This window comes from Rhinatrema bivittatum, chromosome 5 (genome assembly GCF_901001135.1).
Source record: "Rhinatrema bivittatum chromosome 5, aRhiBiv1.1, whole genome shotgun sequence".
Lineage (NCBI taxonomy): Eukaryota > Metazoa > Chordata > Amphibia > Gymnophiona > Rhinatrematidae > Rhinatrema > Rhinatrema bivittatum.
In genome coordinates, this window is record NC_042619.1 from 256,396,484 (window position 1) to 256,417,501 (window position 21,018).

Sequence of the window (21,018 nt, forward strand, 5' to 3'; positions counted from 1 at the left end):
CCAGCTTCAGAAACTTTCGGTTCCATTCTGCTGATAGCATTAGATAGAAACAAACCCAAAAAATCCACACAAACACACACACTCCCTGTCCTCGCAGTTAATAATGGCGTTAGCAAGCTTTCAGGACAGGCATTTTGAAGGAAGGCCCAGACACTTTCTCGGAGGGCCTCGGAAACTGCACCCCCCCCCATCTCCCTTTCCGAAGCGCTCCGCTCCTGCCCAGTGAGGAGCAGAAGTGGGGAAGGCCCGCCGCATTCCTCCCTTTACCTCTGAATGGCCTGAGCCACCTCCTTCACACTTCGGCATGAATGCACAATAATAAACTCAAAGGACAAAGAATTTCCCCTACTGTTTCTTTCTTTTCATCCAAATAGTGTGATACCTGCTAATTCCTGGTGATTAATAAGAGACTGTTTGTGATGCCTGCTGGGTGTAGGGCAGGCGTCCTTACAAACTCCAGACCATATTTATAACAAAATAGCCCTTTTTTTTTCATTGCCCTGGTGGTTTCCCTGTACTTGGCAATAAAACCGGAGTCTGCCTTCACTCTGTCACCTGTGAAAGATGAGGATGGCCTCCTAATCGTGCACTGCAATCGAATTGAAGGAAAGGTAAAAAGAAAATAATCCATTTTCACCGGGTTTTTTTTTTTTATGTTTTCACATTGAAGTTAGCTCCTTCTGTTATTGCTGTTGTAATTAATGATGACAGTTTATAATGTAGTGCCTTTCTGCCAAATAGGATCCCAAAGTGCTTGGTAAAATTGGGAAATTTGAATCCTCCATGCTGAAGCTGCTTATTGGTCTCCTCCATAAATCCAAACAATTATTTACAGTTCTTCCACATTGCCCCCAAAAATGCCCATGATGGATTACATTACATGAAACAAGTAATACAATCATAGTAAGCATAGTGCAAACTAGGAAAACATACATACATACCATTTTCTGTAAAATAACACAAAAGGAAAACTTGATATGAAACAAGCGTCCAATAATAGTAAGATGTGTATTATTTATTTATTTGAAATGATTTATTGCCCACACCCTTCCCAGGGTTTGGGGTGGGGAGCAAAAGAATATACCGTACATACAATCTGAGCCCAAAAACGGAGACAAAGCATCAAAGCCCAAGCAGAAATCTATCTCACCGTAAGTACAAATATACTTCTGAGAGTTGAGCATCAATATATAAAATTATAGCTAACATTTCCTTCTGATTTCCTAAGATAAAGGGAGGGCTCCGGTCTGGATGTATTTATTGGAACCAGTGTTGTACACGACCCTGAGATCAGGGAGCTGGCAGCAGGAGCAGAGAGACGGGTGACTCTGTGCTGGTGAGTAAGGGGGGAACTAGGTATAGGCAGAGTTAAACCTGGAAAGAGAATTTGCTGGCTGGAGTTGCTGGGGCAATCTTCCCTTTTAACCCAGTAGGAGGCTTTTCTTCGCAGTAGTAAAACACAAGAATTGTAGATCTTCCCTTATTTTTGTTCTGCTTTTTTCAGTCACTTCAAAGCAGATTACATTCTGGTACTAGAGTAGTACCAGTAGTAGTAGTCAAAGCAGGCTGGAAAGCACCGTTCCCCTTCTTCTGGCTTTCAGTTCTTTACTCATTGGACAAGAATGGAAGCAAGGATTTAAAGCATAAACTTATGAGACCCGTGTTTCAATTCCATCCCCATCACTTTCCATGCGACCTTGAATAATGTATATATGGCCTTCCTGTCCTCACACTTGGATTATAAACTCTTTGGATTATGGAGTTTACAGGAATATAACTTATTTTGGGATAACTGCATACAAGGCCAACTTCCCTGTAAATATTATTCCCTAACTCTGATCTCCAAATACCAGTGCGCGCAATTCAGACTCTCACTGTCACCTCCCTGCAGTGAAATGCACATCTTGAACTGGGCGTTGTGCAACAGAATGTGGGAAAACAGGACTGGAAGCAGGAAACTGAGTGGCTGCAAGTCGTGGACTGGATGGAAGTCGAGCCACAGCTGGGTGCTGTTGCCGAAATATCATCTCCTTGTCCTGGAACCTTTAACTCAGCATATGGCCCCTTTTTAATGTTGAGATTTAGGGCTCAGCATCCCTGCCAGTGTGGGTACAGCCACAAGATATACTACAGTTCCTGACTGTGACGTCCTTGCCTCATATCGATCCCTCCAGACTCTATGGCAAACATCCAGACAGACACTTAACACATACCAATTGATTTCTCTGCAGCGGCGGCCATGCCTGCACAGGTGGTCAGAGGTGGCAGAGATTGCTCCATTTATCTACCAGCCCTTTTGTCCATTCCCTCAACTTCTACAGTGCTGATCAATCTTGGCATATGTACAGCAAACAGTGAATCCGAGGCTGAGAGGGGATTTCGACCTCTGCCTGACCTGCAGAGAAGAAAAATGCACTGAATAAGTGCCGGGTACTTTGCTCTCCGTGTTGTGGGTGGTAATGATTTTGTCCATTTCACATATAAATATCATTGAGGGAGGACTGAGTCTAAAGCCAACGATCAGATTACAAAGGGTATGCAACCGCACTGAATGCTCGACCAATATGAATGCTTCGGCATCATCCAGTTATCATGGAAACAAAGAAAATGTTACTTCGGCCTTAACTGGACGTCTTCATAAAGGCTAGTCCCATGTGTGCGTGTGTGTGTGATGACTTAAAACCCTGGCCATATGTGCAGACCTGTCAGCTGCTGGCCTGCATTCATGGAGCTGCGGGTGTTTGTTTTATTTAAACATATTTATATTCTGCTTATACGGACCAGCCATAGTAATCACATCACATGATAAACATTTGTTTCAACCAACAAATCATAAAATACAAGCTTAAATCAGCTACAACACCACCTCTACAACTGAGCAAGTGCGCAACCCAAGAATATCACATCTAATCATTAGGAAAAGCTTCTAAATAGAACAATTCTTTTAACTTTATCCTGAACAGAATATAATCAGACATCATCTGCAGCTCAGATGACAGAGCACACTGACGCATTGGCCCAGTCACTGAAAAGGCCTAGTTTCTTGTCTCCCGGACGCATGAGTCTTTAACAGACAGAACAACCAAGTTGCCTTGTCACAGAGCAAAGGCTCCATCCAGGGATATACCTAACCAATACGTCAGACAAATAACCCAGCCCAACTCCATTAATGGCATGAAACACCATGCAAATCACCTTAAACTTAATCCTATAAAAAAAACTGGCAGCTGATGAAGCTGTTTCAGCATAGGCGTAATATGCTTCCTCGTGGGCCTGCCCCATACTAATCGGGTGGCCGCATTCTGCAAAAGCTTTAGCGGCCTAAGCCGACAACTGGGCAGATCCATAAGAACATAAGAACATAAGAAAATGCCATACTGGGTCAGACCAAGGGTCCATCAAGCCCAGCATCCTGTTTCCACATAAAGGGAATTACACTAGTCCAGGGAGGTTAATACAAAGGCTTGGACAGCCATCCAAAAATCATTCATTGCCAAAAAATATCAAGGTTTCCTTAATAACCTCAATTTTAAAAAGCCTGCTGTAAGGACAGGCCCTATCTGCACTTTCGACGATAGGCGGGAATCAATCCAAAGACCCAAATGCTTTACATTATCCACAAATGACAGCAAATTTCCATCTAATGTCAACCCCCAATAAAATTGCAGGGGAAGAAGAGCAGCTCACCTGTATGCGGGATTCAGACATAGATTACTAGCACACGGCCAAGCCTGAATGTCTCTTAAACCCTGCCCTGTAAACAATGTAATTTCAGTCAAACACTCCTGTACTGGAAAATACAACTGCTGTATGTGTCGTCTTCATATATTTTGTAAGACCACCCTAGATTGTCCATAAGATGATAAAGTGGCTTCCAATAAACAAACAACGAGGAGGAACTCCCATCATCACCTCTTGCCAAGTTGACGCCTTGTCCTCAGTCACTATAACCGGGCAGAAAGAAAGGCAAACGGATTGTGGGCCGTTCCATCAACTCCAGGAGCAGATGACTGCTGAGTAAGACTGAATGGCTCAGCATGCCAAAGGTGGCTGATATATTATGGAGGCTCAAAAGACTTGAACCCCACCCCTTTCATCCCTTTCGTACAGCAGAAAATTGCATAGGGATAGCGTCAGGGTTTCTGTACCAGGTCCATGTCTGTATACCTGCACTGCCAGAAGCTCAAAGCCTCATAATCTTGTAGAAGCTCATCCAGTTGAATCAATACTGTTTTCTTTAATACCTTCCCAATGGTGCAGATGTTTGTAAACTCTCATCTTATGATCAAAATGAAGTTAGTGCAGTGCTCGCGGATACTCCTCTATTCACATGCCGCTTTAAAAACACAACTCTTACTCCCCCCCCCCCCCCCCCCCCCATACACACACACACACACACATCCCTTGCTCTTTTATAGATTTCCTGTAAGGTTTACATGAAGGTCTGCATTAAAAGGAGCAGTTCTGCACCTGAGAGGGATTTGATGCACTTAAGGTTGTGCATGCAGAAAACAGGACAGTTTATACTGATACTGGGAATTTACAAGACAATTTTGAAAGGTTTTATGTGGGTGAATGGGCTTTTGAAAGTTCCCTCCCTTGGTGTTAAGGGGACAGTGTTGGGTCAGGGAGGAAGAGTATGCATGCTTATTTCATTTTGAAATCACCTTGTGTGCTTTCCACCTACTGTAGAGCAGAAGCCAATTTTGCAGGTACTCTAGTACTCTTGGTGTGTGTGTGCCAGCACATGCGAAAATGAGCATGCAGGTCCCTGGGTACCTGCAAACTGCCTGGAGACTCTGAAAATTGCCCTGATTACCCTTTTCTGAATACAAGATAGCGTAGAGTAGGAGGCAGATAACTACCAGAAGGCCAATTCAGTCTGCCTGGTTTCATTTCCAGTGTGGTGCCAATGATGTCAGCTGATCTCCCACGTTCCCCTAACCTTTTTGCAACTAGAGGTTGTCTGTGGGGAAGTCTTACGAGCAGCTGGACTGCAACTCACTTCAAACAAAATGTCAAAAGTGTGTAGGTGAATCATCCGAAAGCCACTGGGCCCTCCTGTCTAATATGCGAACCCTTGGTAAGTGGTGCTTTTGGCTTAAAATATATATATATTTTTTTTAGGTCCCGGGGGTGTTGTGGAGGGAAGCTTCCTGGACTGCCTAAGAGGAAAGGGAATTTATCTATAATGGATTCAATTGAGTGTTTGGCAAGAACAGGGCAAATGTGTTTTGTGTTTTCATGACCTTACTGGAGACATCTGAAAAATATAGAGTCTTCCAAATGTTACTCTTTCAAGTTTTTTTTTTTTAGATCCCAGGTTTGACCCAGGTGGCAGCAAAATGCTTGAGCTCAGTAATTTTGCATTTATAATGGATGGTGTGGAATAATGCAATTGCTAACATTTTATCTGTTTGCTCTTGCTTTTAACGAGTGCAGTAAAACAGCTGAATGGGCTTTGCTGACGGGGTTTTTATTTTTTTTTTTGTGGACCTGGCTAGAAAAATCAGCTTCCAGATGTCCACTTCTTGTACCGAATGGCAGTACTTAAGGATTTGCAGCATAAGGTCAGCGAGCTGCTGAGGGCCAACTTTACAGACAGAGAACACGGAGAGGTGCACACTGCATGTATTGTAGATCCAATGGATGCCATATGACAAGAGACAAACAGGAAGATAGAGACTGCAGATATGAGGGTTACTGAAGAAAGTATAGGTAGACAGTCTAGACAAACTCCAAACCTGTGTTTCTTGTTGGATATGCAGAAAACATCCTGGCCATGCTTGAATGAGCCTTGCACAGGTAGAAGATTCTCTTAAAGGGAATCTCATTCCTCAACCAAGAAGAATATGTTATGCCAAGTGGTGGAAGCAGAGGGCAAACATCACTAATTTAAGATTAACAGTCCTTTTCAAAGAAAATGAATTCTGGTCCAGCAGTGAGGTGGGGGGGGGGGGGGGGTGTTTCAAAATGATTTACATGTGTAAATCTAACTACAGTTGCAATTTTGAAAAGCCATTTACCTGTGTAAAGTAATATCGTATGGACAATTCAATGTACTGTAGCAATTTTCGAAAGCCCACTTATGGGTGTAAAACCCATTCTTAAGTGTGTAAATGCTTTTGAAAATCAGGCCCAAGGCTTTTTCTTATACTGGCCGCAGGACTCACAGTCTGTGGCCCTTGGTAAGGGAAAATCTTAAGCTTCACACATTCCAATAAAGCATGGGGCAACCTCCCATCTACATGACCTTGACTAGGTGTGCGCAGTGGCCATATGGGGGTATATTTCATATTGGGCCAGATTTTAATAGCTACGTGCGGGCGAAGATTTGTGCACGCAACCCGGCGTGCACAAATCTACGCCCGATTTTATAAATGCGCGCGCAGCCGTGCGCATGTTATAAAATCCGGGGTCGGCGCGCACAAGGGGGTGCACACTAGTGCACCTTGCGCGCACCGAGCACTAGTGGAGCCCCGATGGCTTTCCCCATTCCCTCTGAGGCCGCTCTGAAATTGGAGTGGCCTCGGAGGGAACTTTCCTTTGCCCCCCTCCCTTCCCCTATCTAACCTGCCCACCAGCCCTACCTAAATCCCTCCTCTACCTTTATTTTATAAGTTGTGCCTGCCTCCGGGCAGGTGTAGGTTACGCGTACCGGCCAACAGCCGGCCCGCGATCCTGGGCACAGCAGCAAATGGCCGCTGTGCTTGGAGGCCCCGCCCCACCCCTTTTTTCGAGCCCCAGGACATACGCACGTCCCGGGGCTTTATGCGCGCCGCCGGGCCTTTTGAAAATAGGCCCAGCATGCGTAGGCTTTGAAAATCTGCCCCATTATGTCATAGAACACTCTATGCATAATCTGGTAAAGCAAAACTTACCCCTAGATTCATCAAAAAAAGATAATAATGCATTGATAACGCCCGTGATAACAAGAAGGAGCATGTTTTTGGAAATTTTTAAGTTACTGCACCATATGGTAACTTACCGCTTTGCATGGGTATTATCACATGGTGTGGTAAACTTAGCGTACCCTGCAGTAATCCTTATTTTTCACACCCTGAGAGAGAATGAGCAAGAGAGAGAGAGCGCCTATTTACAAGGCCTGCCTAGTAGGGAAGTATTTATATCTCTATAGGAGGGCCATCTAATAGTTCGAGGTGAGCTGTTGGTGGTAGTTTAGGGGCCAGTTTTGCATGTAGAGTGAGACATATGAACAGCACAGTACACCTTGGTGAAGATTTGACATCATTTGGAGTGAGGAAAGACTCACAAAGATGAAATTTCTACTATGTTCTCTCACACTAGCTTGATGGACCCCTAAACCACCACCAACACCTAACCTCAACCTATTAGATGGCCCTCCTATAGAGATATAAATAGGTGCACACAATGAGGGCCCCCCCCCCCCCAGAGGCTCTCTCTCTACTCCACTCCATTCCACTCCCCCTCTCCCTCCCCAAGCCAGAAATGGCCAAAATGCAATTCCAAAAATTTATCGCAAATTGCATTATGGCCATTTCGGGCATATCGCACAGCCTAATACCAGGAAAAAAGGTGTAGTTATTTCCGGCATTAAAACCGTGCAATAGCATGCGTTATGCTATTGCTCGGTGCAATATTGCCCTAATTTAACTAAATCCCGCCCAAACTCCTCCTGATCCTCCCCCCCCCCCAAAAAAAAAATTTGTATTCGCGCCATGTGTTATCATACTTTCGCATGTGTTATGGCGTTAACGCGTTCTCGCGTGTGTTAACGCCTTAACGTATTTTGATGAATGATGGGGTTAATTTATTAAAAGTTATAAATATCTGGATAATAAATCAGCGAATTAATATCAAAATTGAATACAGTATCAAAGTAAGCTGTACATAAATCAATACAGGTAATTAGGAGACAGAAATAAGGATAGAACATTAATCAAAGAACAAAAGAACACCTCCCTTATTCGCCCTCCTTTATATAAGCCAGTGTTCATAGAAATCTGGAGCACTTTACAAGCTCGGGGATCCTGAAAAAGACATGCACTCTGGTCTTTTCAGCTCAGTCAACTAAAATAAACAAATGCTATGCTTTATATATCCCTCTGCAAGTTAGATGTTTCAAAGGCATTTCAGTATCAGTCCTTTGATCTCCCATTTGGTAAAAGACATCAGTTGTTGTTATCAGCTCATTGGTATCTGTATTAATCTTTAGCATTTGATCTTCCCAGGGGATAAAGGAATACCAAATGTCATGGCCTTTGATCTTCCCAGGGACAGGGAATGTTCCTTGGGGCCAACTCTCAACTCTTTATCAGCACATTGGTGCCAGGAAGTCTCAGGGATGAGGGAACAAATGGTGATAGTGTCATGCCTTTGTTCAATCTTTGTACTTAAATCATATGCAATATATTAATTCGTACTCCTCATTGAGTCTGTTCTGATCCATAGCTGGCTATTCTCGGTACAAAGTCTTTCAGAGATCTAACTAGCTTGCCTAAAATTATCCCTACACACTAGGGTCACACATAATCTGTAGTACCACATTTATTACAGTCTGTGCATTGCAATGGCCCCATTATAACAATCTTCAATCTTAAGCAAGTGAAGTTCTGTCCATCCATGGCTCCCCTTGCATGCTTGCCATACTAGTCAGGTTCTGCCATAAAAAACCCTCCTTACAAGAAGTTGGCTGCTTTGTTATAAAAGAAGACGATGTATTGGCATCTCGTGCCTCCCTCATGGGTCCAGAAAGCCCTTTTTTGTAATCTCACTGCAGTGCAAGGGCCATATACATCAGCACCTGTAGTGCAAAAGTTAGAAAAGCAATCATTTAGAATACCAAATATCTGCTCCTATGAATGTTATGCTAAATTGTTTTAAAATATGAAGTTAGACTGTTTAAAATTATTCGCTTGACAAGTCATACTTTGTTAGGGTCAAGCAGAGGGTAAAGATGAGTGTGCTCATATTTCATATTTGATAGTAGCTTGCAGTTAGCATGCTTTAAAAAAGCAGCGACCCAGTTTGCTTTACCAGAACATACCTGCAACCACTGGGGGACGGTGGGGGTGAATGTTCTGGCAGCTCATTTCAAGAACTTCAAATGAATGATGAAACCCTGCTCTTCCTGCCCCGATCCCCTCATCAACAGATAGAGCGCAAACCGAGTTAAGTATTACCCACTTATAATTGGGTGAACTGAGAAGGGCAAGGAGAAGGGCAAAATCCCACAGAGCGCAAATAACAAAGCCAGCTGGAGAACTGGGGCATAAAGTGACTTAAAGTAATAGTTGGATTTTTAGCCCACCTTACAAGGTGGCTTATAGCGGCATTCGAATTCTGGTGAAACATCCCTGTTCCTTGGGGATGTTCCTTGCCTCCCCATCTCCTGCTCCTGGTACTCTGATTCCAGACCAGGGGCAGTCCCATGCCTGCAGGAGTCAGGTGAGCTGTTCCACCACTTGGATGCCCTGAAGATGCTCTGGCAGCTCAGACGTCGGCGGCTGCTCGTCCTAAGGGCTGCGGTTGCACATGGTGCTTCCTGCCCTCAGCCCGAGTGGGAGAGCAGGAAGTGCTCCAGTGGTCCTGGGCATGGAAGCATGTACTCATCAATCCCAGGGTGCGCCCGCCCCACCTGACACAGCTCTGACCGCAGAGTGGCTGGCTTGGAGAGCTTGGAGGGATTGCTGCAGAACTTTGCTGGGAGTGAGGAAGAGAGCAAGGATTTGGTAGCAAAGTCAGGAGGGAGGCCAAACAAAGAAACTCAGAGTTTGAGGAACATTGCGCCCTTTGCCCCATTCAAAACTCCAGCATCTCTTCTATCATCTCTTCCTGCTGCTGTCCTGCTGCTACTCTGGTTCCACGTGCTGCCTCCCATGTGATATAATAAGGGGAATTACTATTTTATTTTTGTGAACAAGGGAAACAGTGTTCTCTCCTCCATTCTTCCTCACTCTGAGCCCTGACTGACCCTTCTCACTTGGAACTAACAAGAGGGAACAATTTTTAAGAGAGATTTTCAACCCATGGCATAAGAGTGAAAGCTTGCTGGGCAGACTGGATGGGCCATTTGGTCTTCTTCTGCCATCGTTTCTATGTTTCACAGCTGCTATTATTTTACTTGGATATATTATCTGCCTTTTGGAATACAGGATTCACTCAAAGTGGGTACAGCACATTAGCTTACAGACAGGTCATTCTTTGCCTCACATTACAGAGGTGTAAACAAATTTGAATAGCAGCAAAATCGCAATACAGTTTGACAGAAAAACCTCTCTCATTCCACCCCCCTCCCCCAACTGTTTCCTTCCAATAAAATGCCTTATGTGTAGGGCCTGATTGGGATCCCTATGTATGTGTGGCCTGGTAGAAAGGCACAGTAGGATTGTTGGGCCTAAGTCTGACAAGCTTGCCTAAAAATGTATTCAGGAGGTAGGGCCTCAGTGACCCAGGTCATGTGACCGTGAAACAAGTGTGGGAAAGAGAGAGAGAGAACCAGCAGATGACGGGAGAAAGCAAGCTGTTTCTTACTCTGGGCTACGTTTTGGGAGATTTCATACCCACTTTCAAATGTGCGGATGAGAAGGGAGTAACTGACAGAGGCACAGGACATGGATTCCCCTCGTCCTCCCTTTTTCCTTTCCCTTCCTGAACTTCCAGACCTTCCAGAGCTTTTTCTGCTTTCCTGGGCCCTTTTGACAACAGTGTAGGAAAAATATTCCACTTTACTGTCATGATCCTAGCTCAGGCTATATCCGACGCATAAGCGAGTACAAAAGAATAACCCTACTTCTGGAACCTACAGTTGTACCTGTGTGGGTGCTGTTTTGTGTCTTGGAGTAGCAGATTCAGTGACGGATTTATGGTTTTGCAGGCCCTAAGGCACTGTTGGTGCTGTGCCCCCCTTTCCTCTCCCCATGTACCTTTTCAGAAGGTCAGACAACAGGGAGCAGAATATTTAAGGCACAGACCCCCAGTTTTCTGCAGCAAGGATTAGAAAATTCTGAAGCACATTGACAAACATTTCCATCTTTTATAAAACATAAATAAATAACAGTTCTCCAAACTTGCTTGTGTCTGTAGAATGTATTTTGTTTTATTGCACGAGGAAAAGGGATCTCGAGTGTCAGTCCAGGGAGGACAGCTTGGATATGTGGCAAGGAGAAGGAGAGGACAGTGAGACGGGGGGCAGGATTTGGAACCTGGAATGGTGGGAAAAAAGTGATAGGAGGGGGATCAGAAGAGGGAGGATCTGGGATTAGGGCTTGACAGGGAGGATTATAGGATCTGGGAGAAGGGAGGAAGGTTCCAGGATCTAAGGAACTGGAATCCGAGATCAAAAGAGAGAGGGAGCCCAAATTGCAATGGGGGGGGGGGGGGAGGAGGAGATGTCCCTAGCGTGTTCCAGTCCTACTCCCCCTTGCACCCCTCTCTAACTTCCCACCCAGTCTAACATTCACGCATGCCCGACGGCAATCCCCTCACTCTGAAACACAAACACCGCCTTCTCTCTCTCTCTCTCTCACACACACACACACACACACACACACACACACACCCCTGCCTCCTAGCCAATCCCCTCATCTGCTAGCCCCTTTCCTCATCCTTCACTGAAGTCCCACTCAGCCCCTCCTAACGTCCCTCTGGGCTCTGGTTGTGCCAGGTTCTTCCTTCTCTGCAGCAGGATCAGGCAGCAGAGAGCTGTGCTCTGCCAAATGAGAGTTGGCACAGCTGGAAGAGGGCAATTATTTCTTCCGCCAGCCTGCTGCTTCCCAGATTTGTTACCCTTGACCCAGCTCAGCCAGCCCAGAAATCTTCACTAACTTTTGCGCCGGTCCTCTGTCTCTGCTTGTTCTTCTTCTCAAAAGTTCCCTCATTGCAGCCACACTTCCTTCACTTTTAATATTTCCGTGTCTTCCTCTCATTTCTGTTCTTTCTTTCCTATGTCTATCTCTCTCAATCCACAGCCTGATTTTGCCGCTTACCTTCTCTGGCTTCCTTTTGGTCTCACCCCCCTCCTGCTTCCTCCTTCCCTCTCCTGCCATCTCTTTCCCTTCTTTTGCTCACCCCCTTCCTGCCATTCCTCTCTCTCCATGATCCCAGCCCTTCCTTCCTCCCAGATCACGTCCCCTTCCTCCCACACAGCCAGTGCCCACCCAGATCCTTTCATCCTCACAGCCTGTATCTATTCTACAACCGTCTCTTACTTCCCCCTAGCTCCTTTCCTAGCTCCTCACAGCCTGTATCTATTCTACAACCGTCTCTTACTTCCTCCTAGCTCCTCACAGCCTGTATCTATTCTACAACCGTCTCGTACTTCTTCCTAGCTCCTTTCCTTTTATCCTCACAGCCTGTATCTATTCTACAACTGTCTCTTACTTCTTCCTAGCTCCTCACAACCTGTATCTATTCTACAACCATCTCTTACTTCTTCCTAGCTCCTCACAACCTGTATCTATTCTACAACCATCTCTTACTTCTTCCTAGCTCCTTTCCTAGCTTCTCACAGCCTGTATCTATTCTACAACCATCTCTTACTTCCTCCTAGCTCCTCACAGCCTGTATCTATTCTACAACCATCTCTTACTTCTTCCTAGCTCCTTTCTTAGCTTCTCACAGCCTGTATCTATTCTACAACCGTCTCTTACTTCTTCCTAGCTCCTTTCCTAGCTTCTCACAGCCTGTATCTATTCTACAACCGTCTCTTACTTCTTCCTAGCTCCTCACAGCCTGTATCTGTTCTACAACCACTTACTTCTTCCTAGCTCCTTTCCTAGCTTCTCACAGCCTGCATCTATTCTACAACCGTCTCTTACTTCCTCCTAGCTCCTCACAGCCTGTATTCTACAACCGTCTCTTACTTCTTCCTAGCTCCTTTCAGTCCCACTCCCAGCCCTCTTTTCCCTCTCTCTCTGTCCACGGCTCTTTTCTGTCCGGTATCCAGACAGGTAGTAAAGTGTCTTTCCTGCACTGCTGCTGCTGCTTCCTCCTTCCCTTGCAGCCCATTGGTCAGAACTTAATTTGTCCGCCAAAAGGCAGCAGAGGGAGGCAGGAGCACAAAAGACAGAAGCATGCATCTCTGCCCCCCAGGGATGTCCTCAGCAGCACACTCTCCCCAGGAATTTCTTCTGACTCCAATACCCTTTCCTTTTCCCTCTCTCCCCCCTCCCCAGGCCCGATCCTAGCATTCTCCTTCACTCAGTCCAATCCAGTTTTATTAATACTCTGCTCTCCCCAGCATTCAACTCCCTCCTTACCTCTCCCAACATTTACCCCCCTTTCATATGTCCCTTTTGTACCTCTCCCCCTCAAGTATTCTTTCCCTCCTCACCTCCTCCCAGCATTCATCCCTTCTCTGACTCCCCTTTATTCGCTTCCTTTACCTCCCCACAGAGCACTTGCAGGTTGTTTCTGCATCTGCCCTTCACCAACCCCCGCCCTTCACCAACCCCCAGACAGTGCTGGAGAAAAAAGAGAAGAGGCTGGAGGTGACACATCAGAACAAAATACTCTGCTCCCTCCCCCATGCTGTCTTTTGGGGAATGGCGGAAAAGGGAGGCACTAGCAGCATGAATAGGGACTCTGCAGTGTCTGCTCCATTCTCTCCCCCCCCCCTCCTGTCAATCAATGACAGAAAGGAAGGGAGGGGCTGGGTTATGGAGCATGGTAGTACTTTATAATAGCTTGACTTTTCACCTTCTGTAATGCATGTAAGCAAGAGCGAATATAAAAATGCAAATATTTACAAATAAAAATTTGCAGACATGTACACACTGATTGCACAATATCACATAGACATGCAAATGACCATAAACTAGATTTCTGTGTTTGCACATTGTCACTCCAATTCTGAACCGATTAGAACTACGAATCGAATGCCTTTTCACATAGCCAGGCCTTTATATGTTTTCAAAACCACAAATAACTCATTTCCGGTCATAATTCTCAGGGAGCACTAGTCCACAGTTTGATTGCAATAAGTGAATGCATGCTGTCGTGTTACTGTCAGTTTGCCAATACCAAGAATGGGGATAGCCAAGAGAGCATGTTGAGGGGTTCTGAGGCTTTTCTCCAGGAAGTAAGGACAGCAGATTCCTAGGTATGTTGGACCACCGTTTGTAAACATTTAAAAATAATTGAGAACATAAGAACATGCCATACTGGGTCAGACCAAGGGTCCATCAAGCCCAGCATCCTGTTTCCAACAGTGGCCAATCCAGGCCATAAGAACCTGGCAAGTACCCAAAAACTAAGTCTATTCCATGTTACTGTTGCTAGTAATAGCAGTGGCTATTTTCTAAGTCAACTTAATTCATAGCAGATAACGGACTTCTCCTCCAAGAACTTATCCAATCCTTTTTTAAACACAGCTACACTAACTGCACTAACCACATCCTCTGGCAACAAATTCCAGAGTTTAATTGTGCGTTGAGTGAAGAAGAACTTTCTCCTATTAGTTTTAAATGTGCCCCATGCTAACTTCATGGAGTGCTCCCTAGTCCTTCTATTATCTGAAAGACTAAATAACTAATTGTAACTGTAAGGCTAAATAACCGAATTGTAACTGAAGCTCTCTCCGCAACCAATATAGTGCTCTCATAATTGGGTTGGCATGATCACTCTCCTTGGCTCTAGTCAACTGCCTGGCTGCCCTGTTTTGTAGAGGCTGCTCTGCCTGCTCCCCTCTTCTTCTATTCTGTGTAGGCTGCCTTGGAGGGGAGGGGAGGGGAGGGGAGGGAGTTGGAAGTACAGGGTGTCCTTTTCTGCTTGAAATTCTACTCTGTCCAGTGAGAGTCCTGCCTGGCCTCCCCCGCAGCTCTCAGCTCCTGACCAGCAACATGCAGGAGAGAAAACTGGGGGTGCTGAAGCGCTCTCAGTACCCACAGAGCTGGCGGGTATGCTCCTTGTAGAGATGTGATTTGAACTTTGAAGTACTAATCCCTAGGCTGCACTCTCTCAGCTATGTAATGGATGCAATAAATCCTTCAGGTGCATTTTCCTTTACCAGAGAGTCTACTATAAGATGCCTGGAGGAGGTGTAATAATGTGACAGCAGGAAGACAGAGCGAGAGACAGCTATGGATACTTGACCAGGAGAGGGGGAAAAAAAAGCTTCTATTTCTCATCCCCCACCCCCATCTCACAGCTAATTAAGCAATGAAGTGCACCTCTGCTTGTTTAAATACCCCTCAAGAAAAATGTGAGATATGAAGCAGAGGGTCAGACAGCTTCAACCACCCCAAGTTTTGAAATGAGCCATTTAACCAGAAGCCCTGGAGCATCCTTGCACTGTAGCAAAACAAAGTGGCTGGGCTGTTGGTTTTATTGCTGCGCTGTGTATGGGCCCGTAAGTCATGGTTATGGCCCCAGAAAAGGAACGGCGCGGACTCGTCAGACTGCAGCACTTGAGGATTCCTGCCTGGATGTCTAGAGTTTCAGGTCATGTACAAAATCATTTCTGTATCTGTCACTGCTCCTGCCCCTTCTTGTTGCTTTATTTTTTAAGAGCATATGTGGCTATGGTAGATAAAAGCAAAATCAAACAAGGTGCAGGGAAAAGCATGTTGTAGAAAGCTTTGTTTAAGTGATGATACCAAAAGTGAGGAGGTAGTTAGGAAGGGCTGGATTTGCATATTAAGAGCTGTGCTTTAGGGTTGGCAATGCTCTGGGTTTGCCCGGAGTAGCTCAACTTAGGTGCTAAGAGAGAGCAGACCCTCAGCTCCAGGCATCCTGGCTCTGGTGCAGCTCCAAACTGTTCCCGCTACTTTTATTAGACTCCAACTCCGGAGCTATTGGGAAAAATATGTAAAAAAAAAAAAAAAAGGTATTGTAATAAGCTTAATAACATTTTCTAACTGATGATACTGGATAATAAATATTCCAAGTTAATTATGCATCTGAGTGAAAAAAAAAGATAATACTTAAAAGCTGTTTATTAAATATGAATTGTTTGTTTTATATATCTAACAAATCAGCAACTATAGCATAATGAATAGGATTGGGAACATGGTAGTATATTTCTCTTTTAAACAATTAACTAGCACAGAAGCTTCATTTGTATGACACTAATTGCACACTAAAACAACTAAAACCAAACTTTCTAAAAAAAATTGTATTTCCATTTGTCACTTGTTTAACTGCTTTTTTCCAATAGCCCCCCTGTTCATTGCCTACTGGCGGACAGGTTATGGTTTATCAACATTTGCAGAATAAAATTTAAGGTGCAAAGCTAAACTTAGAAATGTGCTTGTTTTGAACCACACGTTTACATACAGAGGCAAAGCAATCTTTTATGCAATATAGCAAAGCTTAAAGTGATCTTTCCAAATGTCTCTTCTGATTGAAAGATTTTTTTTTCAGTCAGCTTCTCGTGGCAGAACTTGCACTGTGCTTTGCCCTGATGTAAACTTTCAAAACTGCTAGCAACTCCTGTATAACTTCGTTATACTTCCGCTGTTCCTCCAGTTATAAGGTCACACTAGAGGAATACTGCTTCCGCCCAAGTGAAACTAACCTTTTGTCTCTGCTGCTTTCTTCCATGAATCCTGTCACCTAATCTCCTCCAATCTCCATGCATATTTAGGAATTCAAACAGATTGAGACTGGGTAAATCAACCCTAGATCAAAGAAAGGGAAGGCATCAAAAGTGGTCTTTCCCTAATAACTGGAATGAGGTTTGATTGTTTTATGAAATGAATTTCATTCATTCAGTACCTTTTTATCCATATGTTATGGGACTAGAGAGTGAAGCAGCCCTAGAACCTCTGCTCCAGCCCTTGCAATCCCAGCTCCAGCTCCATTTTGACACTGGAGCAGAGCTAAAAATACTGACCAGCTGTGCTCTGGGCTTCAGGATTTGGAACTGGTGCCAAGCCCTGTGTTTCCCAGATGTTTTTATTTATTTATTTTATGTATTATTTTAACATTTTTATATACCGATAACCGTTTGCACATCGTACCGGTTTTACATAAAACAGAATAAGGTGCCAGAGGAGGGGCATATCCTTTACATAGAACATAAAACTGTAACAAAATTATAAGATTAAACATAATAGAAAATTCGGTTAAGGAATTAACAATAACTAGAGAGAATAAATAAATGGATAGTAGGAGTAAATTTACAGGCTATTTATAAAAATTTATAGTATACATGGTATATGGAGCGACTCAAAAAATACCTGATGTATGTAGAAAGGTTAATATAGGTTTTGAGTATCTAGTCTAGTTATACATCATTAGATTAAAAGAACAGATCTAAGCGGAAAGACAAAGTGAGGGTGGGAAGTGGAGTGGCAATTGAGAGATTGTTTTGATGAGTGGAACGGGAGTTAAGGGGATTAGGAATAAGAGTAGAGAAATGGGTTAGTAGACTGTTTAGGAGTAGGCCCGTAGAAACAGCCAGGTTTTTAGGGTTTTTTTTAATTTAGGGGTTGAAGGTGTTTTATTTGGAACCCACTTATGAGCTGCTAAAAAAGTAAAGGATGAACCATCAAATAAGGCTGTATGAAAATCCAGATCAAAATGAGGCACTTGCTACACATTTACAGCTGTAAACCTGGTCCTGTCCATTGTTTAGAATTAGCTGCAAACTCTGGACTCTTGTCCTGTATTTTAACCTTAATTCTCCTGGGTAGAAGTCTCTGAATTGGACTTTAATTCTGAGAGCTGCCCACAAATCTTCTGAGCTCCACTAGCTGGTGCACACCCACAATAAGCAAATCAGCGTAATCCAGCACTAAACAAACCATGTTACTGCTGGCCACTGATCTATAAGTTTTCAGTCTGGGAGCAAACTCAGATCTGATTTTTAGAAGACAATGGTGTACTAACCTGAGATACTTATGCTGTGTGCTGGCGTACCCTTATCATAGGCAAATTCATAGCAGCTTAAAAAAAGAGGTGAACTGAAATGTGCATTAATCTAGATCAGTGGTTCCCTCAAAGGGCCTGGATTCCAGGTGGGCAAAATACACTAAGCAAGTACATCTGTTGAATATCTATTTGTGGATATCCTGAAAAACAAACCTGGTATGGGGGCGGGGGATGGGTGGATTTTGAGAACCAAATTTGGAAGCTGGTGATATTTTGTAGATTGAGTATGCCTGACTTGTTTCTGCAAAATGTAGGATGCTGTTTTTTGTTTTCAGATTGGTCTATGAATATTTCCTCTAGTGAGATCCATCTGAACCTTGAATACTGGCATAGCATTTAACATCTATCTCCTCAAAATGATGGGAGGCTGGATTTCAGAGAGAGGAAAAAAGCTCTCAAAGGTTTCCAATTCTGCTCTAAATGTAACAAAACAGTTTTGTTTTCTCTCTGTGAATGGTGAGGAGCTTGGTAGCTTTTAGGGTCAGCCAATGAGAAACCAATGGCACCAGAACACAGACATTGGCATCAATACCATTGATTTAAGGAGAATAACAGTGTTATGCTCAATGATCCACCGACGGAGTATGGATAGATTTGTGTTTGACTTAAAAGAAGAAGCATTATTTGATTCTTTTTGTTTATCTGGAGGTTATAAATTAGTGTTGCTTCTTTCTGGTTTTCTCTCAAGTCAGAATATCCATTTTAAGCCCCTGTTCACTGTATCTCTGCCATCCCTGAATTATTCGCTTCTGACCGTTGTAAGTCTCACAATGTATAGTTTCCCAAAGGCAGTGGCCCTTCTCTTCCACAGGTCTGTCCTTCATGATACAGTTCATTTTAAGTATGTAAATCACCACGGAGAGACAGAAGAATTAAATCAGTCCCAAAGCATCCAAATTCTTAAATATGCAAGTGTTTTTATTTTTCATGTCGGCAACTCCATTGCTCAAAAATGCAGAATTAACTTAACACCGGGATTTAATTCTTCTGTCTCTCCGTGGTGATTTACATATTGAGTGTGGAGAGCAGCTTTCGCTCCTTTTGATGTTTACAGTTCATTTTAAAACATCTATTGGAAACTATTTATTATGTCTTCTGGTGGGGCAGGATTATAGTTTGGAGGCTCTGGGGATGAGGCGCTCCTTATATTACAAAATCTGTCATGAATTCCAGATACAAAGGTCTTCCAGTAAAAGAACCAGGTCTCTATTACTTAGTTGCTATAGGGCTTGGCCAGACATCAGTTTTGGGGTCTTCATTAACCACTGGGAGTCATCCCAAATGCTCTTGTATATTTTAGATATTAATTAGCAAAATACCAAAGATAACAAGCAATTTACTGCCTTTCATGATGTGGCTATGGTTTCTGTAACTTTATTTTCTACTCCTCCTATCATCCTGAAGGCCTTTTGGAAGCCAACCCTTCATTGTGTGTGATGAAGTGCTGCACGGATTGCTTCTTTATCAGAAGGATCTGCTCAGCTATGAATCAAGGGCAAACTATCCACTCCTATAGGTTTTGGGTGTATATAGCTTTCACCACCTCCTTTGGCAATGAATTCCAGAGCTTAATTATGCATTAAGAGAAAATATGTTTTTTACTCAATAATTTTAAATGTATTACCCAGTAACTTCATTGTGTGTCCCCTGGTATTTGTACTTTTCGAAAGAGTAAACAACTGATTAACGTTAACTCGTTCCATTCCACTCATTATTTTATAGACCTCTATCATATTTCCTCTCAGCCATCTCTTCTCCAAGCTGAAGAGTCCTAACCTCTTTAGCCTTTCTTCATAGGGGAATTGTTCTACCCCTTTTATCATCTTGGTCGCTCTTCTCTGTACCTTTTCTAATTCTGCTATATCTTTCTTGAGATGTGGTGACCAGAACTGAACACAGTACTCAAGATGAAGTCACACCATGGAGTGATGCAGAATCATTATGATATTCTCTGTTTTATTCTCCATTCCTTTCCTAATAATCCCTACCATTCTATTTGCTTTCTTGGCTGCTGCACACTGAGCAGAAGATTTAAATGTATTTTGAATGATGACACTTAGATCCTTTTCCTGAGTGGTGACTCCTAATGTGGAACCTTGCATTTTGTAGCTATAATTTGGGTTACTCTTCCCTAAATGAATCACTTTGCACTTGTCTACATTAAATTTCATTTGCCATTTGCATGCCCAGTCTCCCAGTTTTGCAATGTCCTCTTGCAGTTTCTCACAATCCTCTTTTAATTTGACAGCTTTGAATAATTTTGTGTGTTCAGCAAATTTGATCACCTCTCTTGTTCCCATTTCCAGGTCATTTATAAATATATAAAAAGCATCTGTCTCAGAACAGGTCCCTGGGGCACTCCACTATTCACCTTTTTCCATTGGGAAAATTTACCATTTAGCCCTACTCTCTGTTTTCTATCTTTTAACCAGTTGGAGATCCACAATAGGATACTGCCACCTAACCCATGACTTTCTAATTTCCTAAGAAGTCTCTCATGAGGGACTTTGTCAAATGCTTTCTGGCAATCCTGATACACTATATCAACTGGCTCACCTTATCCACATATTTATTTATGTCCTCAAAAAAATGTAGCAAATTTGTGGGGTAAGACTTCCTTTGGCTAAATCTATGTTGACTTTGTCACATTAAATTATGCTTATGTATATGTTCAGCAATTTTGTTCTTTATGATAGTTTCTACCATTTTGTCTGGCACAGACGTTAGATTCACTGGTTTGTAATTTCCTGGATCACCCCTTGATCCCTTTTTAAAAATTGGCGTTACTCTGGCAACCCTCCAGTCTTCAGGTACCATAGATGTTATTGATAGTTTACAAATTTCTAATAGCAGGTTCGCAATGTCATTTCTTAGTTCTTTCAGCACTCTAGGATGTATACCATCTGGTGCAGGTGATTTGCTACTCTTTAGTTTATCAGTTTTCCCTAGTACATCTTCTAGGTTCACTGAGATTTGTTTCATTTCCTCTGAATCATCGCCTTTGAATATAATTTCTGGCATGGGTTTAACTCTTACATTTTCCTCAGTGAATACTGAAGCAAAGAATTCATTTAGTCTCTCTGCTATGGCTTTGTCTTCCCTAAGTGCTCTTTTACCCCTTGATCACTAATGGTCCAACTGACTCCTTCACCTTTTTACCTC

General features: G+C 43.4%; 1 protein-coding gene and 1 long non-coding RNA gene across 3 annotated transcripts in view; one reads left to right on the top strand and one right to left on the bottom strand.

Annotated features, from left to right (window-relative positions):
- The window catches only part of UNC5D (unc-5 netrin receptor D), a 549,276-nt gene that overhangs the window by 170,259 nt on the left and 357,999 nt on the right, over window positions 1-21,018 (top strand).
- LOC115092688 lies at window positions 1,096-16,838 on the bottom strand. Of its 2 annotated transcripts, none has more exons than XR_003857051.1 (3): window positions 16,699-16,838; window positions 16,499-16,601; window positions 1,096-2,395 (listed from the first exon to the last, which is right to left on the bottom strand). It is a non-coding gene; the product is annotated as an uncharacterized LOC115092688 (long non-coding RNA). The 2 variants fall into 2 exon arrangements; XR_003857050.1 differs by lacking the exon at window positions 1,096-2,395 and adding an exon at window positions 8,570-8,785.